The sequence below is a fragment of the Pelecanus crispus genome, chromosome 13, assembly GCF_030463565.1.
Source record: "Pelecanus crispus isolate bPelCri1 chromosome 13, bPelCri1.pri, whole genome shotgun sequence".
Classification (NCBI taxonomy): Eukaryota; Metazoa; Chordata; class Aves; order Pelecaniformes; family Pelecanidae; genus Pelecanus; species Pelecanus crispus.
The window spans coordinates 5758339-5783762 of NC_134655.1; positions in this window are offsets into that span (position 1 = coordinate 5758339).

The following is a 25424-nucleotide window of genomic DNA, read 5'->3' on the forward strand; positions in this document are numbered from 1 at the left end:
TCTCTTATATGCCATTATTAATCAGATTATACAGCTGGACTTTTGATATACCTTTCTTAATGTATCACTTTGGAGTTACGTTGGTGTGAAGACGCATCAGTATTTCAGTATGGTATTGGGATGACATCTTTTATTGTGTTTGTGTGTGGTGGCCCTTCAGGGGTAAATCTTTTTGCATCTCCTCTGAAATGTTCCATTTAATGCTGCACCAACCTCTCTTCTTGGTGTAATGTTACATTTTGTTGCATATGAGAAGCTCTTCTCAATGACGAACACAGTTTGCATAAGCTATGTTTTAAGCGTGCAAGATGGAATTTCAAGTGAGTTTTTGCTGATGCCCTCAATGGTTTTTTATCTTGGCTATTCATGAAAGTGTTGAAATTAAAGCTAGATACATACCCACTGGTATATGAGAAGAATAAGGTGTTCAAAATATAAAGGTTTTTTCTGAATGTGTTAATCAACTCTATATACCTTCCAATTACACTTATCATCTCTGTCAAAGAATTTTCCTATATTTATATATTTTTAATTTCTGAGCTGATGCAATATTTAGAATACAATTATGTTTTGGTTTGCTGTGCTCTTCTTGCCAATTTCTTGTGTTTTGAAGTCTCTCACTGATTGCTTCTCGTTTTTCATTACTGATGGCCCCTTCAGACAGGCAGGCTCCGAGCTAATTAGCAAAGCTTTGTTCATGAATGCTTGTTTCCTCCAAAAACTCTGCAGGAAGGAAACTCATGAACAATAGTACACAATCTGCAGTTTCAGAGGCTATAATGTTAACAGTAATGTGCTGCAACGTTTAAACTAAAATCCACCACTTCAGAAATTATTAATTCATGCTCAGTGATGGGGAAGTTTATAGTCCAAAGGATATCCGAATAGGATGATACACTGCAGCTTTACGAGAATCAAAATCTGGCATGCAAGAATGGTGTCAGAGTCTATACCGCCTTTTGAAATTCCTCTAAATTTTGTGGTTAGGCCCTCAAACTGGGCTGGTTTTTTTAGTCATCATTTGGCAAGTTCTAAGCCTTTTCTGTTTTCTTTTGTTCTGCATTGTTCATCTTTTGATTCTGAATGTGCCTAATTGCTGCTTAAACAAATTGTGCCTCATAGTGGTGAAAGGCTGCGCTCTGTCTTTTGTCAAGGTTGAAAGTGGCAATGTGAAGATCCCCGCCAGTGGGCGAGATGAGGGATAGATCTAAGTGTGGCAAGAGGAGGAGTTGGACTTTCTGAGATGGTAGAGCAACAAAATCTAGTACCTGTGGGATGCAAGGAATTCTGTGACATTAAGAGCTACTGGTCATCACTGGGTGCTTCTGATTAAGGGCACTAATTTGGGAGCAGGGATAGGCATTTGTCTTCCTTTACCTCCTGTTACATTCATGGCATCATCTTTTTGCTGTTTGAGGCACCATAGCCCTAGTTCAGTTAGACCACCTCTGCTTAAGAGGATTTTACTTCTTTAGGGACAGTTTTCAACACTATGGTTGGTTGTTGCATAGGATCCAGAATTTGTGCTGCTGCGTTAGGATAGAATCTCTTTTTCTTTCTGGGTAATTTTTAAGTTTTTCATATGAAATGATCAATAAACTGCTTTAATTACTATTGCCCATCTGCAGGGGGAAGCATTGACAACACCACTGAAGGCATGCAATACCATTCTGGCAGATGTTGCTTAGAACATCTTCTCCTAAGTCAGTGCGTGTCCCTTGGGTCTGCTCATGCTATTACCATGTAAGGGAATCCATGAAATAGAATATAACATGAATCTAGCCAAAGTCATTCTGTACATAAGTCATTCTTAATGACTAGATAAAGATTTCTGTGTCTGTGTGTAAATGAAATCCTCCCTGGAGTTACCCAGGTGAGGGGTTTGGAAGGGGGTCTACCTTATTACCTGCTATACAGTAGATGAAGAGTAAGTGTTCCTGCTGCTTCAAAGCAAGACAACCAGCATATTGATTAAGAGCTGGCTCCTGAAAAGATGTATGTTAATCCTTTTGAAGTGAATGTTTATGCAAGGAAGTTTCTGCAGAGATTGCCCATAAATTTGATGTTGCTTTAAGCGATGGGTAGAATATATATTTCCTTGAAAGGAAGTGTAGCATATTGGTTCCATTAAAATATGAGCGTATATTTTGTTAGCTTGTCATGTCATAGCTTAAACTTCTCGTGACTAGGCAATGCAATGTGCTTTACACTTGGAAATACTTCCTAACATAGATTAAAATTTGGGCGTGTGATGGTTTTGATTAAAATCGACATATGGAATGATAGTTACTAAAATGCAGATAAAAACTAGTACAAAGAATTAATAAGAAACACTGATAATAGAATGGCCATCACTTAATATTTTATGTAGATTCATAAAACATCTTTCAAATTTTGAATCAACAGCTAGTAAAAAATTCAATAGTAATGAGCTCATTTGTATGTAAATGAATGTCATTCTATTCTGGGCTACCCATGCTTTATGGTATCCTGCTAGATATCACTAAGTATGGTTGTGAAAATAGGCCTTTTTGGGAAACCCTTCAAAAAAATCAATTTAAATGCAAAGTCTTTGCCTGGCTTTTAAGTTTTCAAAAGTCATTCATAAGGTTCTACCAGTTTGGAAGTTCTGTATACTTCTATTTAAAATAATAATTCGGTGCATTGTCGGGAGCTGAATATCATACAAATTAGGAGCTCTAGGACAATTCTGACAATACCAGAAGGAAATTTCTTTGCATGTTCCTACTGACTTGGAAGAACTGGTCTAAGGTAGTATACCTGTGTACCCAGAGGCATGAAGTAAATATGCAAAAGAATCCACATTGTGTGGATGCCTTTACATCACTTAGACTCAATATTCACTAAAGCTCCATATTTTCTGTAAATATACAGATTTAAAGGTAGAAAGAGTGAATTTATAATGAGGAGTTTTTACATGGAAACCTTGCCATAGTGAGTTTTCCATAGTACGTATGGTGCAGGAGCATGCCATGTGCCTTATGTACAATGAACAGCTTGAGTTTTGAATATAATATTCCTAGTGAATATCTGTGAGTAAGCCAAAGACCAAGATAGTTTATGCTCAGGCGTTCTTAATAGCCAAATACAGGGAATTGAAATCTAGCGTTCTTAAATAGAAAGAGAATTTTCACTTAGTTATCGTCCTCATCTAGAGCTTTCTCAACATTACAGTACCTCATGGAGGCTTGATGGTGCAAGAACTGGAAGAACAGGCCCCAAAGTTGTAAACATACAAAAAGATTTTCTGTCTACCCCATACTGCATCAGGTTTTTTTTATTACAACTACTACGGCAGCTCTCCTGGGAAGTGCAATGTCTTGTATTTGGGAAACACAGTAGCAGTTTTTGCCATCTTTGAGAATGGTAGGTTCTGGTATGCTCGTGTTTGGACAACTGTTGTGAGTCCTTACAGAAATAAACTAGTGGAATTTAAAAACAAAACAGACAACCAAACCCCCAGAAATCTTCCAGAAAGCAGAAATAAATCAAGTGTTGAGAGTGTATTTTAAATCTTGATAGTAAATAGAAACTAATAATATCTATTAGCTTTTTTTCACTTTTAAAGGCTGGTCATAAAGATGGACCATTTTTAACTTGGCATGGAGATCTGGTGGATCTACAGCTCAAGATCTGTGACTTAAAAAAATATCTTAAAGAAATGAAAGAACTGGGGGTTTGTTTGATAATATACTGCTATATACAGAATAATAGTCTTTCAGTATTAGTCCTTACTGGAAAAGTAAATTTTCAAATGTTTGGAGCAATTTTGACCTTAATAAAGCTTCAATTCAGTTAAGCCCTAAAGGAAAGGATCAGCTTTTTGTCACGAACATCAATTCACCCATACTCACTAAATGATTTCACTAGTTCTTGCCTTTAATAATACATGTTTAAGTGTTGTTGAATTAGGGATTAAGTGCACACATATTGGAGACTAGAAGCGGGCATTAACATGAAAACCAGAAAGAAATGTTTTGATTGATAGCTCAGAAGGAAATGCCAAGGATAAATATAAATACTGTTGATTGCAATTGATGTGGGCAAGTGGTAATCAGTTGCTAATCTAAACAAACAAGACTCCCAGCAGATATTTCAACTCTTCACCTTTCCACTTGTCTTTGAGTTGCCTTTCCCAATCCCATTTGCAAACAATTTTTCTACTTGTAATGTTGCTAGTACATTTCTTACGCTGTGGGATAGTTAATGAAAAATACCTTTTTTTTTGAAAGAAAGCAATTATACAGATGAAGAGGATGATTATGATTTGGGAGGAGAGGTATCCTCTTTGTCAACTTTAGAGAAAACTAGGCTACTATATATTTTTTTTCGTGAAAACTAAAGCACACCGGCTTATTTCTTATAGTATATTCTTATAACATTACTGTATCATATTTATAATATCTACATGTGGGAATTCTGTGTGATGGCCTGTAGGGTGGTAAGAAACATGAAGAGGGGAGCTCTTTGTTTCTGTTCCATTATTTATCTTGCCAAAGAAAGGTTTTGCTGAGCTAGCATTTTGCATTCCTTAATGTGGTATGAATTATCTGGGTGAAACCAGTTCTCTGACAGTAGTTTACCGTGGGCAGGGTTCGTGTAAACAGGCTTAACCTTCAGGCTGATGAAGGTGATGTAGGCTGGCTGAAGTGGACAGGGGAATTCAAGGATCATGTCATGAATTATGATGAAGCCTGTATGCCCTGACTGAAGTGGTGGGACTGTCCATTTTTCATTAGATCATGCGTTTACATGGAGCAATTTTGAGCTGTTTTGATTAATGTGTCAGCTTCCTTGTTAGGTGATTGGGTATTAAGGGTGTTTTTAAACATATTTGCCTTTTTTTCAGTCCTCCCTTTCAGTTTCCTTGAGGATTGCCTAGACATTATATATCCATATACATTAATAAAAAAATCTGAAACATATCATACTTGGTTTGTGACATATTTTTAAGAAATCTTTTTGTCAAAGTGCGTATTATAGAAATGAGTTAAGATTGCTACTATTACGACTAGTTTTAATCTGTGTATATTGTTTACATTGTAAAATAAGAAAAAAAGAAAGACTTTTTCCTCTACGTAAGACCATGTGTGTGGAAAGCAAGTATAAAAGTTGAAGGAAAAAAAAAAAATCTGTAGCAAATTTTAGGCAAATATTTAAAAAAGCTGAAATTGCCTGTGTTAAATGTAGGTATTTGCACATTGAACTCAAGAATTACATTAATCCAGCTTGGGAGGAGCAATAATACCATGTGAGCTAAATCTCCAATTAGAATGACCTCTCTTACTATGAATTTTGAGTAGTTAACTTAATTGCAAGAAATTTTTAGTTTATTAGCTGTGAAGAAAGATGATATATGAATACATTCAAGAAAATCAGAAGCAGCTTGTGAATTGGTTGCTTATGGATAGAAGAAGAAATTGGAAAAAAAATATTACGCATAGTTATTGAGGAGTGTGAATTGAGCATTTTGTTGTTTTCTGGCTTGTTATTGTATATCCTGAAAGGTATACAGCTGGAAATCCAACTGAAACTGAGGGGATATGAGCTAAAGCAACTAGGAGAAGTTTTAAAGCTGAGCGCAAAAGGCCACACCTTACCCTGTTCATGCAGCTTTTTACTAACTGAAGTTTAGCAGGGTTTAGCAAAAACCTGATGGAATTTCAGTCTGTTGTCAAGAATTAACAACAAACCCTATTAAAGCATACATTACTGCATTGGAAGGTCTCTAAAGGCTCCTTTGTCAAGGCTAGTTTATAGTCCATATAGTTTGTTAAAAGGCTTTTAGAGTCAGCATGGTCGATTGGATCAGTGTGGATATTGTAAATGTGCAGTAAGTCAACATTAAAGTTCTTATGAAATTTTAATGCCAAAAAATTAAAAGCACAAGTGCTGTAATCAGTTCATAACACAAAATATTTGAGTCTCTGACCCCGTGCTGCCAAGTGGGGATCAATGAACGCAGTGTTGCTCTCTTTTCTTTCTCTCCGGTAGATCTGCGTATTTGTAACTGTTCCTCTGTACGTGTAGTCCAGCACTTTGTGTTAGCCATGTGTCTGCATTACAGACAAATGCAATATCCAGTCCCAGTCTTTACTGCTGATAAGCAACGTGGTTTGTGAAAAAACCAGCGGGGCAGTAGTCAGCTGCGTGCTGTAACTGGACAGCGTACTGGTGCCTGCACTGGTGTGCTGTCCTGAAAGATTTTACTGAGTTTGTGCTCAGTCCTCTGTTTCCTGGCCTATTTTTCAGGTTTTTTTATATTTTTTCAGTTTTATGATCAGAAGTGAATGAACTAAATTTAGGGTGACATATATTTATTCTACAGAAAGTTGGTTTCTGAGTTTTCTGTAAAAGTTACATATTAAGTATGGGCCTGGACTCAGACTGTTTCTCATTGACTTGACCTTTAGCAGACCAAGTTCTGTGAATTTCTGTTTTGTTTTGGTTTTTTTCTTAAGTGACTCACATTCAACCTGTTCTCTTCACCCACCCCCACGCCCCCCGCCCCCGGAGTTATAATCTCTTTTTTGCAGCCTAGTGCAAACTCCTTTTTTTCCCAATTTGTCTCAATCTCTGTCAATTTTCCATCAAATCAGAGAGCATTTTTAAACTCGATTCTTTTAGTTGAATATTTGTTGCACCAGCACAATATCTCAGAGTTTGGCACCATGTTTACAAGCTCAAAATCTACTAAAGTGGAAAATAACAGTATAAATCAAAACTGAAGGTGGGGGACTATGTGGCTACTACTTAAAATACAGCATCTCTGCACAATGCCGAAATGATGTAAAAGGCTTAAAGATGATGCATATGTTTACTTAGCATACAGATAGATTACAAAGCAAATGTGAAGACACCCTCAGGACTATAACAGAAAAGAAATTTTATGCCTTCTTTTAAAACATAGAGGGGCAACAGATTTAAAATGTAAACAGTTCATAAACTGCATTGCTTGCATGCAGAATACAATCAATTAGCTAAACCGCAAAGTTAATTTAGAAATATAATTAGGTATCTTCACAATCGAATCGGGCTGTCCTGGGTTTGGCTGGGCTAGAGTTAATTGTCTTCCTAGTAGCTGGCATAGTGCTGTGGTTTGGATTTAATAGGAGAATAACGCTGATAACACATGGATGTTTGAGTTGTTGCTAGGTACTGCTTATGCCAGTCAAGGGCTTTTCAGCTTCCCATGCTCTGCCAGGTGCACAAGAAGCTGGGAGGGGGCACAGCCAGGCCAGCTGACCCAAACTGGCCCAAGGGCCATTCCATACCATAAGGCGTCATGGGCAGTATAGAAACTGGGGGGAGCTGGCCGGGGGGCAGCGATCGCTGCTCGGGGACTGGCTGGGTGTCGGTCAGCGGGTGGTGAGCAATTGCATCACTTCCCCCCACACACCCTGGTTTTTGTTTCCCTCTCTCATTGTTCTCCTTTTCATTACAATTTTTATTATTATATTTCAATTATTAAACTGTTCTTATCCCAACCCATGAGTTTTCTTACTTTCGCCCTTCCGATTGTCTCCCCCATCCCACCGGGAGGGGAGGGTGAGCGAGCGGCTGCGTGGGGCGTGGTTGCCGACAGGGGCTAAACCGCGACACAGGCATATGGACGCAGGTGAAAAAAACCTGGTAGAGAAAATCTGCTTCCTAGCAGTAATTTTTCCTTGACTGGGAGGAATTATTCGGAAACTTTTAAATATGAAATAACTTGAAAAAAATGAGGACTATTATGATTTATATCATCTTGAAGTAACAGTGGCAAGTAACCTTGTTAGCTTCAGAAAAGGAAATTGCTGTGTTCCTGAAAGTCATCTGCAATGGAGGCTTTTCATGGTGTAACTAAAAAATAATGACTAGATCAGTTTCAGCAGGAATGAAGTTTGCAGATTATAAATAACAACACTTTGTTCCAGGGAATGTAAAAACAGACAAACAACCAACCCAACAAAAACCCCCAAACCCAACCAACCCACCTCTTGAATAGTATTTTTTTTGGAAAAAAAAAACCAAACACAAAGGCAGAATGTATCTGACTTGGTATTTTTTCTTATCAGTTGCTGCAAGAAGAATTCAGTGCTTGTTGTTAGTATTACTCAGATTGACTGTATAAGTGAACAAAAGTTTTTTTCATTGAAAACAATGACCTAAATCCACTTTACTTCTACCGTAGCAGGACTGGGCATTGTACTTAAGGGAAACATGTTGTGGATTCTGTTTCAGGCTAAACTGTTGCAACAGTTACCCTCTCTGGGATGGACCTCATTAGGGTTTACCTATATTTGTTGGCTTGTGGTTTTTTGTTTTGTTTTGTTTCGTTTTTTAAATAAACATAAAGATTGCTAAAATCTTCTAGAGTAATTCTTTGCAAACTATGGACTAGTGAGCTTTATCAAGTTATTTCTGTCTCAATCTTAAAGTATCTTAATTATATTTAATGAGGAATTTCGGTATCTCTTTTTAAGTTTTTCTGTATTAGCTCACATAAAAATGATTCTTTTCCAACGTTCATCTAACTTTCATTTCCAAATGTGAAATCTCATTCTGATTGCATGAGATAATGCCTTTCTTGCTCCATCCTGAATTAAGTGCATCTCCTAATTTAAGAAAGGTTCCTCAGTTCCATCCAAATGCCTGAACAGCCCAGGAAAATGTTACTTGCAGCAGAGAATTATCACAAAAATAAATCAATAAATACATTATAAACCCAGAAAACCAAATAAAAACTTAAAACATTGCAGAACAAGGAGGAATGATTTACTTTGCTGAGTTTTCCAGGGCTCCCCGTGGAGCAGAGGACTTTCTGAATTGCTGCATCACCATATGGAAACTCGCCTGAGCTGTTAGGAGTCACGTGCATGTCTCAAAGTCTCACACTAGTTTTCATAGTGATATCTGAACTGCAAAGTAACAGAAGGGCTGGGATAAAAGCTTGGGAGTGTGCACCTGAGAGCCCGTGATTGTAACTAGGAAGATGCCTAACCTCTGCCTGGATCCTCTCAGCTTCAGAAGACTTGGAGCTGAGCTGCTGAGCCTGCTGTAGCAGTCTGGCTTCTGTACGGTATCGTACTGGCCCACATTGTCATAGTCGTTTCTTATTTTTATGCTAGGCTAAATAGGTGTAAGTTTTTAGAACTTTCTTCCCTCTATAGATGCTTAAAATGAATTTTGCATTGCTCCTGTATATTCAGACTGTTGTTGCTGGTTTACAAATATCAAGTTAAAGAAATATATGACACAACCCAAACCCAGCTTCCTAGTGTATGCTTCATGTATTCTGCCTTTGTCTTTCCCAGAGCAATAAACCATAGAACATGGTGACTTACCTGGCAGAAGTTGAAAGAAAATATTCAAAATTTTAAATTGAAAATTTAAATAGGATGTCTCTTTAAAAGAGTGAAGTATTTTGAGGATATTAATACGTATAATTTTCAGCATTTTCCATACATAGAAAACTTTTTAGGGAACGATGTTCTGTAACGTACATTACTCAGCGCTTTAATATTAGGAGTATACAGCTGTTGCAGTTTTACAAGTTTGATTGTTTGCCATTTATACCAATAGGAATTGCGTGGTAATTCCAATGTCAGTGATGTTTTAAACTAAGTCTTTTATCCAAAAAACAGCCTAAAAAGTTTGCAGTTGTTGAATTTAAGAACATTGTTAAAAATCTATTTGGATTAAACATCATACAGTAGAAAACAGAAGTGTTTCTGAAGTATTTTCTGCCCAGCAGTTTGTGTGTGTATGGGGTGGAAGGGACCAGGAGAAGCAGAATTCTTCCACATCTTCACTTTTCAAAACCCGTCAGTGCTCATTGTGCTTGTTTCAAGTAATCATTGTTCAGGCCTCTCCTCTCAAGCAATTGCCATATTTCACAGGTAACCAGGTTGTAGGAAATCTGTATCACAATATTTTAAAGACCCATCAAGGCTTAGATATTTTGCTTATGTATCTCGTTATGTTTATTTAAATAGTTTAACTAAGATTTATTACTCAGGTGAAAAATGATTTTATAGAAAAACTTCTATACTCTTCCTTCCCAACTGTTGTTGCTCAATGATATCATTTTCAACATTTAATTTAAAACAGTTTGAAGGAAATTATTTCCTTTTTTTTTTTTTACAGTAGAAATGAGTTAAACCCCCAAATTTTCCTGAGTTTGTGTCCTCAACATTAATTGTGATGAAAACTGGATTTGATCCATGACATTTGAGTTTGATTTTAGAACATCAAGTGAAATGCACAATTTCTTGCACTTATTCTGGAATTACATATATTCCTTGATATAAATATTCTCTAAGTTAATTATTTTAGGAACCGGGAACCTGGAAATACTGACTGAATTAGTATGATTGATTTAGAATGAAGGATTTTAATGTGTCCAGCTGAGAAGCTTTACTTAGCACAATTCTTTTTCCAAAACCACAGTTTTTCAGGGGAACAAAAAATCCCCATGTCACATCTTTTGCAAGAATTTTAAAGTCTTTTAGATTCTGTTTTGCCACAGTGAATGTGTTCCTTCATCTTTGTACTATTATTCATTGTCCTTTCTCAGTGAAACCATTCTAAGGGTTTTCCCATATAAGCTGGTTGAAGCTTATAAGAAAAGAATATGCCTGCAGGTACATAAATGGATGCAACTTTCTAAGCCAAACTTTTAACTCAAATTAAGCATAAATTCTCTGTGTGAAATCTGTTTTTGACTTCTTTTTTTTTATTTCTGTCTTAAAAATGTAACTTCTTTCAGAACTGTATTTTTCACCAGAAATTTAGGATGATTGTTTTTATTGCTAAGCTTTGCAACTCATCTTAAGCAGGGTGATCCTATGCTGGAATAGGTTGCTACGGTGTGTTTGTATCCATGTGTGCTTGAGTGCTCATGTGCCAGAGTGCTTTTGTATTCATTAGTTATGTGGTCAAAATTCCTTTTCCTTCAGTGTGATTTTCCTGGGTGGAAAAAGGAGAATGGCATTGTAGAGGGGAAGAGAAGTGCTCAGCAAAAATAAGAACTTTCAGTTAATGCTTATTATAGTAATAAGAGCTCTAAAAAAAATGTTGGTGCCACTTTTGAAAATATTATACTAAATGTTACAACATGGTCCAAATTCAATAGGCATGTTTTTTGTACTTCACGATTTGCTTCCTGCTATGAAAAAGAAATGAAGCTTACTGTCAGTGGTAGATGGACCAATGATGCAATTTTGTTAATATTTACGTGGACAATGTTGTGTCATATTCTTTGAACTCATTAATGGTTATTGCTGGTTTTCACTTGTACATAAGAGAGAACAAATGTTTTTCACTGGCAGTTTGCTTTTGTGTGCTTTGTAGCATCTCGTGCTAAACATTGATTCAGCTGACGATAAAGTAGTTAAAATCCAATTTTCTACTATCGTATTTTTTATATGCCTGTTACCTGTTTAATCTATGTCTGCATCTTTATTTAGATAAAGTGGCATTTGGAAATACTTTTTTTCAACATTATAGACTCCATTTAAAGTTCTAATATAGTGCAATTTAAAAAAGGTTAAAGGAAGGATCCACTGTATTAGTTTTCTGTCTAATTTGAAATGGAATGGTGCCCTGTCCATCTTTTGTAAAATGCTGCACACTATGGGAAGTTTACCAGAAGAAAGCAGAAGTATTTGCCTTTAAATGAACATGTAGAAATCTGAAATAGTAGGAAAGCTTTTTCTAGTGAGAAGCTAATGCATTCTGTTTTCTCAGCAGAAATTTTTCTTGGATAAGATGCACAAAAGTCTTCAAGGACAACAGATTGACAAGGACATATTTTTACAGAGATTAAACTGCTCTTGCATTACAACATGAATATTCTAGATATAAACACAATGCTTTTATCAGGAAGATGATTCTTTCAATGTATTTGATGTTCAACAGGTATTTACTTCAACACTCACAAGAAAAAAAGTTAGTTTCAATTAAAATTTTCTTGGTAGTTTCTAAACTTTGTCCCAACCAGAACTGAGCATACAGTTTTCTAGCAGGGAGATGATACGGAACTGCAGACAGCTTTCTCAGTAAGTGGTGATGGTAAGGTACTGGATGAAAATTTTACTTCATCAGAAGTCAGCTTCAAAATCCCATTGACTTAATAGGGCTAACAATTCATTTGCCACATATACAATAGAGATTTTATTACTCCACAGGTTAATGCACCAAATAAGCTTTTTGTTAGATTTGGACTAACAAGTGGTGGTGCTCTGTGCACGTCCTTCAGTGTTGCCCAATGTGGGAAGTGTGCTAGGAGAGGAAACACGCTCCTTTAACAGGAGTGACTGAATGCCACAACAGCAGAAAGCTTTCTCAAACAAGGACCTATTACATTCAGTGTTTATCTTCAATTTATTTATACCATGAAAATAGCCAAAGGCTAGAAGGACAATGACAGCATGGTCTTGATGGATGCAATCCAAAGCTACAAAGAAAACATGTCTAAATTAAAAATCTCACAATTTAAAATACAGGAGTTAAATAATGCCAAGCTAACACCTGTGCAAACGATTCTGATTTGTTATTTATCTCTTGCTACGCCTTTTCTCTGCGTCCTTCTGTTTACTGTGGTTGTTTCAGTGTTCTCCATGACTGAAGCCAGTGTAAATGTATGCTCAGTAAGGGGAAAAGTAAGGAGGCCAGTCGGGAGGTGATGGTTTTGGTGCTGTGATCTGTTTTAGAGCACTTGCTTCAGAACCTCTGTCTAGGATGAGAAAACCACATGCAGCAATACAGACTTCTGACTGTGTAAAGAATACATTTGCAGAAGACCTGAGAGTCCTGATGACCCAGGTATCATACCAGGTATCATATCATGTTTGCTGCAGTGCACCCTTGCAGCAAAGAATGCCAGCCATATCCATGGCCACATTAGCCCAGACTGTAGGGCAGGAGTGCAGCCGGCAGACTGAGGGTAGTGATTCTTCCCCTCTATCTGGCACTTCAAGATAATGTGTTGAGTGATCTCAAACCATATGGGAGTGTCCAGTTTGGGGCCTCCGAGTACAAGAGGGATATTGGCATACTGGAGTGAGGCCGATGGTGGACCACCAAGCTTGTGGGAGGCTGGAGCACATGGTATATGAGGGTCTGAGGGAACCGGGTCTGTTCAGCCTGGAAAAGCGAAGGGGAAGGGGAGATCTTACTGACATCTACAGCAACCTAATAGGAGGGTGTGGAGGAGACAGCCGTACTTTCCTCAGAGGTGCACAGTGAAAGGATGAGAGGGAATGGACGCAAGATAGAACATGGGAAATTCCAGTTAGATGGGAAAACCGTGAGGGTGGTCAAAGAGAGCAGACTACCTTGAGCTTTTTGTAGCATCTCTATCCTTGGAGATACTCATAATTTGACTGGACAAGGCCCTGCGCAATGATCTCAATAATGCTGCTCTGAGCAGAGGGTTGAACTAGAAGTCCTCCTGAAGTCATTCTGACCAAGATTATTCTTGGTGATCCAATAATGTTTATATTCTGTTCTGATTAGGCACTTGACTCTTTCCTCAAAGAATGCCTCGGTGCGTAAACTTGGGTAGCAAAATTACTTTGCATTGCTGGACATTCAGGCTAAGATTTTTTGCACCAAAACCTTCAGTCATTTAATGCTGTTGGTATGCTATTACAACAGATGCTGAGTTTACTTTCAGTTCCCTTGCAATGATAGTTTCTCAGCCTGTGGCACTTGGGTTCAGTACTTGAGATCTGAGATTCCCAGGCAGGGATTCACTGATGTTGAGGCTGGATTGAAGCTGGCTTTTATAGTCACACAAGCCCTCAAATTTTGAAGGGTTCAGCAGAAAGAACGATCCATTTTTAAGGAAGTGTAACGTTCTGGTAATCTGTTAGCATCTATTCGGGGGGGGGGGGGGGGGCAGAAATGCTTTCAGCAGTTAAAAGAAAGAAAACTCTCCTGCTGACTGAACGTCTCTCTCCAAACTGAGTCAGAATTTTAGTTGGTTTTAATTTATTTATTTTTTTTCTTTTAAATTGTGTGCATCTTTCCAAAATGAAACATTTCCTAGTGCAGTAAGGTAAAGAGTTAGTAACGTGACCAGTGGCACTGCCATAAGAGGGCACCTCCTGTATGTGGAAATCCTCATTGCATTCATTCACTATGGCATGACACGGATACTGAAAAACTGTCAGTCACATTGTAAGTAAAGACCAACTAATCATCCCGGTGCTTTTCATAAAGTTTAAGCTTAACAGTAAGATGGCTGGTAGTATTTAATATTCAGTTGTCTGTCTTTTGAAAATAACTTCTTAAAGGTTTAATAAGATAGCTGAAAGACGAATAAGAAGTAATGCCTCAGTAGTGTGGCATTCTTGGATGTTTTGAGAAGCAAATATTTGTATTTGCAAGAAATAATAATCTAACTATGATTCTCAACAGGGTGTCATAAGATTTTCAGCCAGAACAGTTTGGGAGTACATCGTTTCAGGCTATTTATTCAAGAAGTGAGAATAGATGAAATTCTCCAATGGGATTGAAAAAGTTGCATAATGATACCATAAGACATTAACTTAGCAGTTGGAAATAACACTTATGAACCACTGGAAGTTAAGTTCTCATGGGTTTAATATTTTCTATAGCCTCATAAATCTGATAAATACATAATCTCTTTATTAAGTCAGAAATTCTATTTGTTTTTGGAAGCTATCAACAATTCTACCCTGAAATAAATGAGTTCCTCATGGTAAACAAATTTGCACATAGGAGATACTATACTTAGAGAATCCTCTACGGGTAAACGATCAAATATTAAGTCTCTCCTTGAAATTCAGTATAAAAAGAAATAAATGCTACTTCAGAAGATGTACAAATGCTTACGTTAATACTAGTCGTATGTGTTAATTGTCTAGGTCCTGGGGATTTCAGCTCTTCGTGCAGGTGGTTTCTGTGCTGCAAAACTCTCGTCACTTATAATGGAGTTGGGCTCTGGTCCTGCCAAGAGCCCAGCACGCTCTGTCCTTTGTGCCTGCCGTGAATGCTGAATGGAAACTTGTGGGAGTCTGTGTGGGAGCATGGAAATGTGTGAGCCGAGCAAAACCACTGTCCTGGGTGATTCGGACAAGGCTATTTCTTGCATTTTCAAGCTCTAGTTTGTAGGAAAATCTTACTTAATTTCTCTTCTCTGGGTTTGCTTTGGTGGACCTATGTTATAAGAAGTAAAAAGCAGGTATAGTATTATAATAATCCCCATTGCAGGTTACAGAAAAATTTCAGTTTCTCTGCGTTTCGTTTAAGATGTGGGCAGGTTTTCCCCAAGGGTGTGCTGGAGAAACACAACTTACAGAGCTATGTGTTGGAAAGCTCATCTGGTGAAGGAAAGACTTCTGTAGAGATGATAGCCGATGAGAAATAAAAAACTGAGTAAGGATGAAGAGGTAATAAAGGACAGACACTTGGGAGCAAAGACAGAGAAGGGGAGAGGAAAGGCAGCAGAGCGCTTGGGAGGGGGATGAGTGAAGAACAACTTTCTCATGACTGGAAAGATTTTTCTTTTTTTTAAATTTAATTATTTAAAAGAGCTTGGACTTTGTGTGTCAGTATACTTACAGTGTATTATGGGTTCATTAAAACATGGTGGATTGGAGATATTGATTAACATGGAGAAGGTTCTACAGTTTGGAAAAAGCAGATACAAAATAGAACCTTTTTTTGCCTTCAGTAACTTGAAAATCATTCCACAGCCCAAGTCAAGACTGTGGTGCCTGCGGTGTCTGTGGGGTTAGCAGATAGCTGCAGGTTTCCTGATCATCTCCCGCGCCTGAGGTGAGTGCAGGTAGTCTGGGGCTTATGAGCTCTTTCAAAGCTTCTCTTCAGAGAAGCCAAGAGGTTGCTTGGAAACATTTTCAGTATGTAGCAAATAAGATGCTTGTCACGTTGTTAAATGTTTAGCAGACATTTAGAGAGGAGAAATGATCAGATATAATATATTTCTATGATATTGTATATGACAGTTTCCTTCATCCAGATGATTACATTCAAAGCTGTCCTTATATTTTACATTTGTAAAGTGTAACACACGTAAAGTGGAACATTTCATATCAAACGTAAATATTTTTTCCCCTGTCTTGTGTGAGAAAAGACTGAAACATCACATATTTGGGTTGTTCCAAACTAAATATTGTGTCATTTCTAGTGGATGCCAAACAAACAAGCAAACAAAGAGCAATTGTGGACACAGCTTTAGTTAACTGAAAGTTTTGTAATGAAACCTATGGGCATTGAGGGTTAGCAAATTAGATCAGCCCTGGTACAATTGGATTTCACCTACTGAAATGATTTGCAGGCTGGAAACTGGTGGTTAATCAGTAATCTAGCAAGCTTTATGGCAGCCTTTGGTCTTCATTTTAAGAATTTCAGTGGTCTCGGTTTCTGACAATAGAATGGAATAGCTTTTGCAATCCGACCGTACTGTGTCATGCCGAAGTCTCGCTACATCCCAGTAGGTCCTTGAACACAGAGAGCACCTGAATGCTCTCCCTGACACTATATGGTAGCTAACACATGCTTTTGCCTACAGTTCATCTTTTTTCCCCCCCGTACCATGTGCCTCATTACCTGGGCTTACATAGTTTAGAAGTCTTTTAGTTGATGAATTTCACTCACACCAGAATACAAACGGAAATGCTAACAAGGAAAAAACTAATTTGAAAAATGCATTTTTAGGGCCTTCGTCTGGTAAATTGAAACTGAGCATAGTGTTTAGTCATGGCTCATAAAGATAAAGTCTGACTAGAGAGTTGTTTATCTTCAGCAAATACAGCAGGCATACACAAAATCTAAAACAGCTACCCAAGCTGGAAGTGAAGAGAGGCTCCTCTGCAGTGTCAAAACACTGGGTACATTTTTGGATTCCTAAAAATCTTGAGCACAGCAGTAAACGGTCTTTTAAATGAACACAGAATTTTATCTTTAAGATTCAAATAGCGTTCAAGGTGTTGTCCTGATCTTCTGAATTCAAGTAACAAAGCTCCCATCTAACTCGAGTAAATTCAGTATCTGACCATAATTGGTATTTAATCAAATTCCGTGATATAGAAAAATTATGCAGTTGCTGTTAGTTTCACTGTAAAGTGACTTAATAACTTTTTTGGGGTATTATATTGAGATACTCATCCTATCTAATAACATCGATCTTAATTGAGTGCAGGTCATCAAGGAAATTAAACTTTGTTACTTAAGGTTATTTCCTGTCAGGATGTACAACTGAAAGTTAGGGAGGGATATACTTCACGAGTGGCTGACTTGTGCAGCATCCATTGAAATAAATGGCTACATGGAAGAATAATTACCTACATGAGTGAACAAAAACCCCATCTGTGTCATTTAACTAGATTAGATCTTACTAAAGGTTACCCCAATGAAAACAATTTTCTCTATTGTACATTATAGAATCACAGAATCATAGAATCGTTTAGGTTGGAAAAGACCCTTAAGATCATCCAGTCCAACCATTAACCTAACATTACCAAGTCCACACTAAACCAATTAAGGGCAGACTAGACTAAACCATGTCCCCAAGTGCCGCGTCTGCCCGTTTTTTGAACGCTTCCAGGGATGGTGACTCCACCACCTCTCTGGGCAGCCTGTTCCAATGCTTGACTACCCTTTCTGTGAAGAAATTTTTCCTAATATCCAATCCATTCATAATATTTAAGTGTACTCTTTTTATTACTTCTGTTTCAAAACAAACAGAGCACATTTTATAAAAGCTAATAGTTCAGCGTTCCACTTTTCTTTAAAGGGTTGAGACTGTTTCTCAGTTATTGTAATCTTTAAGTTGCATGAACCACTCACCTGTACAACAGTGCGCCTGCTTTTTAAAATAATAGAATATTTAAAATATGGTATCTAAGGGTTTTTACAATTCAGTTCAATTTACACCTTTCATAATTCTTTATCTGAAACATGTTCCTTTCTGTCAGGCAAGTGTGAAACTAAATAGCTGCATTAACCTCAGTTGTGACTTTCACCCCATATCTTATGATATATATGTCCCATCATGAAAACAATTGGAGGGAAAAGAATTAAACAATGGCTTCTATACTGATCACGTAACATTTTTAACAGTCTTTTTGAAATGTGCAGCATCACATGTTACCATATAGCAGCAGTCAGCCTATAAATCACAACGCTAATGTTGTACGTTTAATTTCTTGTTAAGAGTAGAGAATTTTGCTTACGTGAAGCCCTTCAATACCTTTCAGGTAGGACAGGTGGCTGCTTAAGTGTTGTTTTAGTGGCATGTCAAATCGTGGCTTGACTCTGGATCTGTTTGACTGAGTTGTGCGTTTGTTTAATCCAGACACTGAAGAGGAAAAGCATTAATCCTGTCTGATCAAGAATATAAGGTTTCCAAAGAAGCTCTATTTTAAGTTCAATTCCTACTTTTATTATTAGGTTCAAATTTTATTACTTTTGGTTCGTATCCTTATAAACTAGTGTGTTCTGACTTCTTGCTGGCAGCATCCCTTCTGTCCTGGGACATAAGTTGTGGTTACTTTTTGAAAGGCTTCCCATGTGAATATTACAGTGATGCAACAAAGCTATTTTGCTCTTTTGGAATTTGAGGAATGCTGTTCCGTTGAAGGGACTTGGCACCTTGAAGTGCCTAATACTTAATTGACATGGTAATATTTCACTGAAGCCTTAGTTACATATTAATGATTAAATAGAGCTATATCTAAGCTAGTGAGCTTTATGAAACAGAAAGCACACTTCCTAGAAAATCACCACATTTTAAAACATTTATTATATGAAATCCACATTTGGTTAGTTATTATTCATGAACATAACAATCTCTAAAATATAACTAAAAGTCAGTCACATAAATTATGAATTTTCTGCAAGAAACCCTACTTTATCAGGGCGTTTATTTAGCTAATGGTGATTTGATATTCGTTTTCCTAACCCTGCATTCCTGGGTATAGCTACTAACTCCTAGGATAACATTTATATCTGATCCCATGCAGATGTCTCAGATGCCCTAGGGCATCTCTAACAGTGACAGGCAACAGAGTCCTCCCCATTGTCCTCCACCTGACGTTACTTTCAAATATATATGGTTTGTTCTAGGAAAAATATTCATTGCACTAAGATGGAACTTAATAGGTTGTAAAGGGACCTCCGTCTTTTACCATTTACATTTTTAGATGGTCATGAATAATGGTAGCAAATGTTTGGAAATCCTTAGATTTATGAGTCATGTCCTCCCTAGAACAGCCCTACCTTGACGTTTTCCAGCATTCCCCATTTTTCTAAATTGCCTATCTGACTTTTGCAAAGCCTGATGCCTGCATAGTTCAGATCTCTCTGTATATCTCACTGAAAAGATGTTGGCCGAGGCAGCGTATATTGTAGTTTTGGAAAAGGTTGGTAATATAAGTTGATGATGTACCCCATTTAGTCCGTTTTTCATAGCCATTGAAAATAGGAGGCTTTGCAAGTTGTAGGTTGTATCTAACTTGTAATGAGAGTCGGGATGATGATTGGATACAATTCCTTAATAGTCTCTCCATTTCATTGTCAGGCATCAGGTTTGGAAAAGCTTGTGCTGTAGTCTGTAATGGGAACTTGGGGTTGGGGGCGGCGGGGTGAAGAGTGAGGACAGGAAAGCAGTAATAGGCTTTTTTGTGGCTTTAATGAAAACCAGTCTGTTATCCCAAGATGGGCATTAATGAAGCCAACAACAGTACCTGTTTTGGAGGGGTTTTTTTCCTTCTGTTTTGAAAGCTGTAAATGGTTTTCTTTAATGGTGCAAGTCTCTCTCAGTTCATCATACTTCCATAAGCCCATGTAATAATAAATGTAACATAGTACCATGAAAATAGTTTGTCCCTAAAGTGGAACTGGGCTGTGTGATGCAAAGTGATAAAGTCAATTTATTATTAAGGTATTTAGGCACTGTTAGCTGCAAATCGGTGACAGGTTAGATAACAAAACGCCTGAATGAGCTGAATGTGTAAATTCCATGGGTATATAAACTTAGAGTTTGTAAACCTCTTAGATGCTACAGACATCTGTATCTTCTGAAGTACTAGTACTTGCTCTCCTAGAGGTATAGAATCATAAGGAATAGCAGTGCCGTGAAAATATTTTTAATCGTTAGTTGCTACAGACCTTTTCAATCCCTAGTGAAATTCACAGCCATGGGTTCTTGGGCTGGTATTTGAACTTCTGTGTTATAGGCAGCTGTTGCAGTGTGGACCCTGTGCATGCCACCCCATTAAGTAGGCATCACCCTGGTAAATCATCTAACTAGTAGCTAGATAATAACTGCGTGCCAAACATCAGCATCAGATTTTCAGTTTCAGTAAATCATCTAGGTACTCACGCTCCCAGACTTTAAGTTGCAAAGTGCGATTACTAAATGGAGAAGCTTCGGAATGAATGGACATGGAGACCAATTGCAATGTAAAGGCTGTTAAGGGAATTAGTCTCTTTTATGTAGCTGTAGAAAATTCTGCATGAGATTAATCTATATTTTACTTTTACGCTTGTAAGGGCTCACATAGGTCTATCGTCCACCTTAATAGTTTGAACATGCCATAGTTAATAACTGAGGCACTTAAACCATGTCCTGTTTCATATATCTAAAGGACTATCTGTGATCTAACCATTGTGGTTATACAGCAACTGATTTCTTGCATTTTCAAAAGACTACATGGAAGAATTTAGGTCCAGCTGTTTTGTTTGGGGCAAATGTGTCCTTTTTTTTTTTTTTTTTTAAGCTGGATAGGAAATAACAGGAAGGGATTTAGCTAATTTTTCAGAATTTGTGTGGATTAAGGAATCACGTCTGTTAGTATTGTGTATATACTTGATTATTACAGATGTATTTATAAATAAAGGGAACAAATGGAAAGGGGGGAAAAGCGGGCTATCAAAACATTTGGATTTGATAAAATTTTTAAAAATCCATATTTAGTATATTGTAGGAAAAGCAAGGAATTTTTTTTTAAATTGAAAATCCATGAGATGGAAGCAATGCTTTCTATTGCTATTAAGGTATGTTTCATGAGGAATATTGTCTTTTACTACTCTCTTATGTTAATTTCTGTTTTTAAAAGGGGGGGATTAAAATATGCCTAGAGATGAGATAATGGTGGATTCCATTCCTGGAGTGAGTAAGCAGCTTACAGGAGGGTAGCTGAGACCTGCATCTTCCTTTGGCTGCAACAGCAAGTCTGTCTGATTCATTTCTGCGTGTTGCAGAATGGCACCATTGTAATGACTTCCCCAGTACTCTACGGCTAAAACTTTCTACCTTATGTATAGGTGTATTTTGGAGGGAGGAAAGGAAAAGGGAGGGAATGACTTTACTTGGGTTCACTGGCAGTGACCTTTCTTCTGTTATGAATGCTGCAAATGATCCATTACCCTAATTCTGTAAGTACAGAAAGCTGACATAAGTTCCTTTACCATTTCAGTCACCTCTGATACTACTATTTTTCATGTAGCCATTTACATAGCACTGTCGAGGACATGAGAACAGTTTTAAGGGTGACACTTGGAGAAGTAGCATCCTGCATGGATGGCTCATATAATGAGAAGTGACAGCTGACCACAGGGATGAAAGGAGAAAGCCTATACAGAACACGAGGAAAAATGGATAGAAATGGGTACACCACTGAGCAATCACTGAGGAAAGAAGCAAACTGCTGTGTGTTCTCCCCTCAGTCATTTAATGCTCTGACTGTGTATATATTTTTTTTAACACCCCACCCCTGGCTCTTATTTTTAAGACTCTTTAATGCAGGGAAGTCAGCACCTGCCAAAGGCACATGCTCAACAGGTTAAGATGACCAATTTGATTGCCGTTTCTGTCATGATGTAAATACAGTCAGAAGACATCTATGTGCTGTGTTGGCAGCTGAAGGGTTTTCATGTCTGCCCTGTACTCCCAGTTTCGCTGGTAGCATTTGTACTCTCATTTGCCTTCTCCCTCCCTGGTGGATTTCATGGTTGGAAGTAACACCTGTGGCCACTCTGTGCTCTGACAGCTGCAAGACTCAGATGCCAAGCTCTTGAATGTATTTTTTCTGTTGCTGTCATCTGGGTTAGAAGACAGCTTCCAGGCAGATATCTCAGCTATGTCGGTGTTCATTGTTTGCAGTTGGGCATCAAGGTGTCATTGGGCTGGTTAGCTTTTCACAATTCCATTTATAGTATACACATCTGTGGCACTCAATTTGTTTTCTAGTATGTGCCTTTCTAGGGAGTGAGTTCTGGTCTACTGTTTAACATGTTTAAACCTCTCTTTAGATCATCATGTGTTCCAGGCAGGTTTGGTAGCTGCTTCTGTGCTCTGCATGTGGTCAAGAACACTCTAGGTTTGCAGCAAATTAGGGATGCTTATAGAAATATCTCATCAGCATATCTTACTTGACTGCTGTTGGAAGTGTTTGAAATCTAATTCAGTGTTTGGAAACAGAGAGTACCTGGAACAAAACATGGCTGGCTCAGCTAACACATTACCAGAAAGGAGACTGAATCACAGTCTTGTGTCGTCCTTCTGTTGCTCCAGGAATCGCTGTAGGTTTATGTTTGGTAGCGTGGATATGTGCTCTTTGACATAGCAGCCTCTGCATGAAAGCAGGTGAGATGCCTTCGGGTGAAGGAGTAGGGTGCCATAGGGTGAACTTGGTTTCACCCTGCCTTACCTTGAAGATACACCATGTCTTGATTACAGATTCGTTTCCCAAGAGAAAGGTGTTTCCTTACTCAAGAACTTGTTTCAAACGTTCAATGGTGGTTGAGCAAAGGATACCAAAATAAACTATAAGTTTGCTCAGAGCCCCGGAAAAGAACATGAATCGATTGTATTTGTCCGAAGGAGGTGATTTTTCTTCATTCCTTTGTAGCTTTGCTGTTTCTTTTAAAATTCCGGAGAAGGATTTTGAAAACGTGGCTAACATAGGCCGATTCCTGAATGACACTGGGTAAGAAGACATAGCCAATAAATGCTTGACTTCATGACGTTATCACTGTCTAATTTGTCGGTACATGGCACTATTTTGTATAGTCTTGTGACTGTTCTGGACAGGAAAAAGCTGTTGAAAGCAGCAAGGATTGCTATGTCCTAGAAATGGTGTTTGATGAGTGTCACTGAAACTAGATAGTCAAACAGACTTAAAAACTCTGTTTTTCCAAGGTTGGTTATAAAATTGGACACCAGAATTTGAATTAGAAACTAGAATTAAAGTTTGATCAATTAAAGATGAAATATCACTAATTTCTTCCCTACCACAAGTCCAGCGAGTGATGTCCTGTAATTCCATTTCTATTCAGCAGAGTGTAAGTTGGAGAAGTGGCAAATGCAACTTTTCTGCATGAGATACAAAGCCATTTGTAGTAAATTATATTTCCACCTGTAGGCTTATGGTCTGCATTCTGTTCAGCTCTCTGATGCTAAAGTTTGCATACAGAATTTGCACTTTCAATATTTGCATAATTTCTTTCTGAAGACAATTTATACATATTCTCTTGTACAGAGCTCTAGGCTTCAGAAAACTTTTTGTGGAAAATGGACACAAAAAATTAATTTGACTCACGCAATTTACTGAGGCAACATCATGGAAAGTACAATCTCTTTTCTGTTGTAAGCAAAATGTGTTGGGGGGAGAGATGACCTTCGGAGATAAGGCTGAAATGAAGCAAAAATGCATTCACTTCCTATTTCACATTGAGGGCTGATTTTTATCAGAACACTTGGATGCATTTAGAAATGGAGTTTAAGGACAGGGATGGACCTTCAAATGTACCTGGGTGACTCTAAACATTACCTGGCCAATTATTTTTCTTCTGCTTGCCACATACTAGTCTTTGAGGTGAAAGCTCAGAGAGATCAAGGTACTTAAATACCTTTGTGCACGTGGCCCGGAATAGATGTTTCTGTGTGTGTAAATGTGAAAACTTTTTAAAAACAGTGAATGCTTTAATATAAATGAATTTTTTTTAACGGATTCATTTTTGTGCATATATAAAAACGTATTTCAGTCTATTTCCGCAGGAAGCAGACTCAAAAATTTTTTCTATCTGTTGCTTATATATGGTCAAGTTCCTATTGAACCACAAAACTGGCTTAAAGACCTGCACACGGTCATTTGTATACGGGGCAAAAATCTTGTTGGCTGTTTTGCTGTGAACAGAGCAAAGGTCTGTTTAACTCAAAACAATCACCTCCCCCTCCCTGCAAATCGCACTGCCGTATGGGCTTACAGGTTTACTGGCAGGCATATCTACCCCTGCAGCTGGGCCATTAGCTACAACTAATACGGGATTGAGCACTTGGCGGAGAGCATGCTGTAGGATTGGTTACCGGGGATCGATATGTTGGCTTTGAACACGGCCTGCATTTCTCTGTGCGTATGTTTGCTGCACGTGTGACTTTGTCTTCCTCCAGCCGCTGCAAGGCATATTTCCTCTATTCTGCTTCATGGCCGCTATGTAGTTTTGGTAGGTCATGATGTTCTGAACTGGTGAGGCAACTGAGGGACAAAAGGAAAAAAAAGAAGACTCTATTTCCCCAGAATTACATGGGAGGTAACTCCTGCTGCTGGTAATGGGTTTAATTTTGCCATGCACTGGGCAGTATCAAACCCAGAGGTGCTTTGCTGGGTCTGATTACTTTAAAAAAAAAAAAGTAGAAGGCAAAGCTAAATCTGTGTGTAATCAATACATAATAATATGCAATACTTGGGGTTCTTGTGTCAGCTGCCGCCTACAAAAAGGCTGCTCTCTTCCTCTGTACCCTCACTACTGTAAAGTTGCATGTAGTGTAGCCATTTGATTATGTGTGATTTCTTTTGTTACAAAAGTATGACGCTAGTTAATTCTTATGATCAGGTGGTTGTCAGCCTATACAAAATGTCTGGTAACTCCAGTTTCTAGTGTTGGTGATACAAAGGGCTTTAACATGCCTCATGTAATTTCAGCAGTGAGGCAAAGATGGAAGATGAAGAGCCACTGATTCATCTTGTTGCTCAAGATGTGACTGCCAGTTGAAGTTGAATGCTTTATATTGGAAATAGCAGTGTGGCAGCTCGTATACAGCTAGCTTTTCTGAGGATTTGGCTGTGATAATTCTCCAACTGGCCAGGAAAGAAAAAAAAAAAAAGATACAGTAGGAAGTTAAAAGGATAAATGGCCCTTATGTGCTTGTTACTACTCGTAATTTTTGTGTCTTAGTTTCATGTGGGATTTTAGAAAGTGATCTGCTTTGAAAGAGGCGGATTTTTTCTGCTCTGTACCATATGAAAGTCTTGTTGTTCTAGCTGCTTTCCAGGCTTTGATTTGTTTTGGATTCTCATGACTGCCTAGTTTTTTGAGGGTTAGGGAGGATGCATCCATGGCAAGTAATATGCTGGCTTCTGTAATAT